The sequence below is a fragment of the Schistocerca piceifrons genome, chromosome 2 (genome assembly GCF_021461385.2).
Source record: "Schistocerca piceifrons isolate TAMUIC-IGC-003096 chromosome 2, iqSchPice1.1, whole genome shotgun sequence".
NCBI lineage: Eukaryota > Metazoa > Arthropoda > Insecta > Orthoptera > Acrididae > Schistocerca > Schistocerca piceifrons.
In genome coordinates this window covers 1005208605-1005215419 of record NC_060139.1, presented here as the reverse complement: position 1 = coordinate 1005215419, position 6815 = coordinate 1005208605, and positions in this window count along the sequence as shown.

Sequence of the window (6815 nt, the reverse complement as noted above, 5' to 3'; positions counted from 1 at the left end):
GAGACTGGAATGAAATACATCCAGGAAATAATACAGGATTTAGGTTGCAAGTGCTTCTCTGGGATGAAGAGGTTAGCACAGGAGAGGAATTCGTGGCGGGCCGCATCAAACCAATCAGAAGGCTAACGGAAAAAAAACATTGTGGGGTGGAATCAAGATCGCTGGCCATGGAAAAGATTTCGAGAATCTACTAACTCAATTCGACCTTTGGATCCTAAATAGAGACGCCCCCACTCATTTAAATGTGCCACATGACACATGTTCAGCCATTGATCTGTCTTAGTTCTGGAGTTCTGTCTTCTATACACTGGAGAGTTAACGACGACTTGGGGGTTAATAACCACTCTCTGCTCTTCCTGCCCCTCCCACAACGTCGCTCACATGGACAGTAGCCAAGATAAGCTCTTACCAAAGGCTGATTGGGACGCTTTCGCCTATGTTACCACAGCTGGATCTCCATTACATGAAAACATCGATGTCATGATCCATATTGTTACTACGACTATTGTTTCTGCAGCAGAATCGGCAATCCCTTTTTCTTCAGATTGCTCCCAGCGGAAGACATTGCCTTGAAGGTCGCCGGAAATCGCTGCAGCCATTAAAGAGTGTAGGTGGGCCCTACAACGTCATCAGCAGTACACATCACTGTAGCACATCATTGCCTTCTAACTGCTCTGTGCCCGTGTCTATCAGGTAATCAAAAGATGGAAGCAGGAGTGTTAGAAATGGTACATCCACACCATTGGCAAATGAACCCCTCCTTCCCAGGTTTGAAGTAAGAAGAGGCACCTCTGTGGATATCAGACCCCTGCAGGTATATCTGGGATTTCCATGAATGGAGCTATCTATACCGACTCAGATACAATCGCAGAGCAATTTGCTGAGCACTGTGCTCTAACCTCTGTGGCTGAGAATTACTACCCCGCCTTGTGTACCCACAAACAGCTGGGGGAAGACAACATCCATCTTCTACTATACGCCACCCTGAGCCATATAGCGCTCCATTCAGTGAGTGGGAATTTCGCCGAGCCCTTGCACACTGTCCCGACACAACCTGTTGGCCAGACTCCATCCATTCCAATAAAAATCTATCAGCGGATTACCAACGCCACATCCCTGGCATCTTCAACTGCATCTGTAGCGATGACGAATTCCATTCACATTGGCGAGAAAGTATCATTGTTCCAGTGTTGAGACCTGGTAAGACCCCGCTAGATATGGCTAGCTGTTGTCCTGCTAGCCTCACCAATGTTCTGTGCAAGCTGCTTGAACATAATGGCGAGCCAGAAGTTGTGTTGGCTCCTTCAGTCTGTTGGACTTCAGGCTCTATCTCTGGGTGATTTTCTCCAAGGTCGATCCACCACTGGTAACTTGGTACCCCTACAGTCTGCCATCCAAACGGGCTTTTACTGCCGTCGTCACGCTACTGCCGTCTTTCGTGACTTGACGAAAGCCTGTGACACCACTTTGCGACACCAGATCCTCACTACAAGACACGAGTGGGGCCTCTTGACCGTCCCACTCTATTTAGTGGCGATTAATGGTCTCCCAGGATCTTTCGGTTCTCGGTATCACCCTTCTTATGTGCTGACGACTTCTGCATTTCGTTTTGCTCATATACTATTAAAGTGCGTGAATGTCGACTGCAGGGAGCCATACGAAAGGCTCAGTCGTGGACCCCCATCCACGGCTTTCAGTGTCGTGCTCATCTGTCACATCGTGCAGTCTACCTGCACCCACGACTTTATCTTGCTGACCATATCAGTAATTCAGTGGACTCTCATCGCTCTTTGCGACTCGTTATCGACGCCCATTTAACTTGGTTCCCCAACTTTGTCAGCTTAGGCATAACCTCTAGCAGCACCTTAACATTCTTCGATGCCTGAGGCGCACCAATTGGAATGCAGATCGCCCTATACTGTTGCAGCTGTACAAAGTCCTTGTACAGTCCCGTCTTGATCGTGGGAGTCTGGCATATGGTTCAGTATCGCCCTCAGGATTGCAGATATTGGACTATATGAACCACTGTGTGACGAGAGCTTTCTGAACGAGCCCTGTGAGCAGCCTACCCATGGAAGCTGGGTTCTCTCCATTGTAGATCAGGCCATCAGGCGACAACAACTGTTTGCCAGTTATAGCGTGCACATTATAAGCTAGCCTAAACATCTCAGTTACAGCCTGCTATGTCTACCTCATGCATCTGTGGCGGGTTGCATGCTGCACCCGTCCTGAATCAGTTGGCACCTATGTCGACTACTCCAGACAACGCGATAGAAGTTTTCCGTGTTTCTCCTACACTGTCATTGGAGGGAATATCAAGGGACGATGGCCGTCAGCAGACGCAAGTTGTCCGTCCTGACTTCATGGTTACTGATCATGGACTGTAACGATCTCCACCTTCCTGCAATTTGGCCACGTTCGGGCGACAGCCGCCCTCCATCCAACAGGGAACAACATGTTAGGAAGCCAAGGAAATGAAAGAGATAATGTCATACCCCTTATGATGACTGCCTCCATCGGATAAGTGCACAGGATGACGACCGTCATACTGACGATGTACTGACTCCCTGTTAGTTGATGACATAACATCTTTCCCTGTCTCTATCAGTTGGCCAGACCCCTCTACATGTGGCTAGCTGTTTTCCTACTAGCCTCACCATCGTTATGTGCAATCTGCTTGAACATAATGTCCCTGACTGCATCTGATGTGGTTGCCTCCCTTTCTGTGCCTGACACTACCTATGGGCGCACCTCTGACGGCGTTCCACTGAACTGGCCCAGTGAGACATCTGTCTCCTAGACAGACAATGTCGATTCTGAGGATTGGCATTCTGGAAGTGTACACAGCGATGAACTCGCCTTCATGTGTCACGTCCTTCTACGCCAAAGTTAAGTGGGATTCCACAGGGGCCTAACAAGGAGTTTCCTGTGCTTTCCCCGTGCTTGAATCACCCATCCTCCTGGCGATGGCAGCTTTTCAGACCTATTGGGTAGCCACTGTCAATGACAACACCATTTGCATATGCCACAACCTAACTTAGTGACATGCTGTCAGTTGTAGACGTTGACGTTTCCCTCCTTTAGGAGCTGAACATTGCAACCTTTCGTGCTCCGTGGTATTTCAGCACATGGCTCCTGGGCTTCCTCGTAGTGGTGTGGCAATCCTCCCACCTCACGGTATACTTGATGATACAGTTGCCTATCTGCTTGATGCCAGAAGCGTGCCTGTCACCTTTAATGGCCTAAGGATTATCAACGTCTATGCGCCGTCTTGTTTGGATCGCCACCGAGAACGTTCCACTTTCTTCTCCGAGACAGTCACGACTCTATTCTGTGGTCAGCACGATGCATTGATCGTGGAAGGCGATTTCAAATCCATCCATACACCCAAAGACTAATTAACACGTCACTCTCCAATGCATCGCGGTAGCGACAGTTCTCCAGCACCTCAACATTGTCGGTTCTTGGGAGCATGTTCATGGTAGTCGTTCAGGATTTATGCACTTCGTTAAACATTCTTTAAGCCACGTCGATCTCCCATAATAGTGACAGATGGGTGTAGGCTACAAAGGGCTGCCCCACTGCATTCTCTGACCATGATGCTTGTATCTCTGCCATCAATCTCTGCCAATAAAAGGAGTGGAGCGGCTGTGTGCCAAAGAAACTGAACACGATCTACCTTACTTCACACAACTGCAGGCAGCATCGAGACTACGTGAACAGCTTGTTGTCGACCCAATGATCCATATCAGTCTGCCATGTCATTGTGTTCTGCGCAAAGCCTGTCCTCTGGAACGCCTTGATTGGTCATGAAAGGGTGGTCGTGGGATGGCGGTGAGGAATACAGGAATTATATTTCACTATTCTCCAGTAATGTACTATAATGCCGTATTTGCCACAGCACCAGACGATAGTGAATCATTCAAGGCACAGATCATATTCCTGTCTCACTGTCACCTTGAAGGAGCTATAGAGATGGTGCGCAGGAATGTCCATTTATGTATCATTTGATAGTGGAACGGCGCCACCGTCGGAGGACATTGATTAATGTTCTTATGAGTGACGATGGGCAGCGCTTCGATTCGCAGCGCGACATACGGTCTGCCCTCCGTGCGTATTATGTTACGTTGTATGTACACTGAACAACGTCACCATTCTGCCAACATTACAGAGGTCTCCAGACTGTCCTTTGGCTCGGTTCCTGGGGATGCAACGATGGATCTGCTTGCCGTCGTCACGGAGGCCGAAGTCCATGATGCTATCCATGCTGTTTCTACAAGGAAGTCGCCTAGCCCTGACGGCCTCCTAATGAGGTTTTTATCGGACATTTAGTCTCCCTTTGGCGACAGTGTGGACGGAAATTTCACAGGACCTTATATCCAGACGGTTTCCTCGAAGGTCTCCTCATTCACACCCACAAGCCTCGAGATACCTCGTGGATATTCGATTACTACCCCTCAACGTTGCTAAACAGGGACCAAAGATCTTTATGTGACTGTTGGCTGCACAGCTTAAGCGGACGGCCTGGTACGTTGTTACCCTGATCAGACTACTTTGTAAGGTGCCAATGATATCTGCATTGCCCTTTGTCGATATTGGGACATAGTCGCTCTGGAATATGCTCGTCGTATGCCTGGACTTTTGACAGCTCTTGACGTCAGCCAGACATACGATCGGGTCGATCGCGACTACCTGAAAATGGTGCTCCGCAATATGGGAAACCCTGAGACTACCGTTGACGTCGTAATGCGTCTCCTTCGTGAAGCTACGTCTAGTGTACTCTACAATGGCCGTATCCTCCTTCTACCTTCATCTGACATTCGGTGTGTCAAGGCTGCCTGTTCTCTGCACTGTTGTATGTTCTCACCATTGCTCTGCATGCTTTGTCAACGCCTATATTTTACGACTCTCGGCGGCATTGTATTCAGCTGCCCTGCTTATGTGGACGATGTCATCATTCTTCGTAGCGGTGCTGAGATCCGGGAGTCATCGGCGTGGGTTGCCGCCTACAGAGAACAATCTGGTTGCTGTCTTAACGTCCGAAGATCAAGAGCGATGGCTAGTGGAGGCGGGGGGGGGGGGGGGGGCTTTCTGTGGACAGCTCTACACCACTGCATGTAGTTCCTGCTGTCCGACGCTTAGTACTTGATTTCGCAAGTGATCTGTGGGTCACTGTGGCGTCACGTATTCCCCATGTGGCACAGACACTTCCTACTCCACCGTCCACTGCTCGCCGCATTGGGTTCATGTTTGCCACAGTTCCTGTTCGAGATGAGGTACGAGACCCTCACACTCCCACAGTACAGGAGCGGTTTGTGCCCGGATAATGTGCGTGACTGAATGATAGCCTTTTTCATCCGCTCGCATATGGCGCTGTGTTGCCTTTGACCCAAATGCCTTACCCATCTATTGCTGGGGGCTCTTGCGCCACACTCTCTCTCAGCACCTATCCAGCTTTCGGACGTCCTGCCGCCCTTATTTTACTTCCGCCACATTTTCCTCGAACTGAGCTACGTCCGTACTACGATATAGCCAACGTGCTTGACATCAACGAAGGCGATTTATGGCTTTCTACAGCAGCATAGGTCACCAGATGTGGTTGAGGGGAAGCGTCTCCATGTCGACTGCCGTGCAGTTTGGCAGTCGGTGTGTGGTCCTTATCTTGACACTGATGTCGAGTCTGCATGGTACCTCACCGTCAGTGAGAAGTATGCACTCGTATGCCGGTCATGCCTTCACGGCATTCACCTCGCAGACACCCCATTGTGTGTCGCTTATGGTTTTTTGGACACAAACGAGGACTACCTGGTGTGCAGATTGGCAAGAGATATCTGGTTCTTGGTGCGACAGATGCTGGCCTTAATTATTCATACGATCTCTTACCAGATGCCTACTCACCTGCTCCTCCTTCCGGACGTGGAATACTTCCCGCAAGCGGAGATTAACTCCGTGAAGTAGATTTGTGGACTCGCAATTCACTACTATTTTGCTCATGGCGAGAAAATATCCTTGATTTTTGGCACTTCTTTAATGAACGCCACTGATCAGTTGTCAGCTATTCCAAATACAGACAATTTTTCTAAAGTTTCCTTTGAAACGTCTTTCTTAAATCACCCCAGAGTTAGGGTTTTACTGCAATGAGGAGTTCACTCACCTCTTTTCCACTCGTAGAATCGGGTATTCTACGTTCCTCAGTATATTCTTCTCCGCAAAACTTCGGTAGTGTCCTCGAATGTGGCAACTTAAAGCTATCTGGTGCTCTCGGTAATGAATAACTAAACAAATCATTGATGTTCCTTGTACCTCCACGCCACGTTCCCTACACTTCCCTTGGATCCTGGGCGGACGGAAATGAGGGAAAGGGACTGGTGGTGAGCCCTCAGGTTGCGACCCCTGCCCACTTTCCCTGCACCCCTCCTTTTGGGCGACAGGAAGGAATGATTCTTTTTCTTTTTTGGGGGTGGGGGGTGGCTCACATTTTCAGACTTCGCGACGGCTATATTCCTTAACCATTTCGTGACAGAGCTACAGGCAGTGAGATCCAAAATGAATAAATAAATTATAGCTGTTAAATGACAATTTTGCATACTGTATTAGTTTGACATAGGACAGCAAATAAACACAGACCGATCGAAATCCAGAATTCGTGCTGTTTTAAGCGTGTTTGTGTTACAGTACTTTCTGTTTTATTAAAATAGACGTTCCTCGTAAGGTTACCGTGGCAAGCTGAATAACAGTTCTTAGAGTTGACAACAAACACCAGAGCAATAGATACAACGCTGGAGAGGATTTCGTAGTGTACATATTGAGCCAAC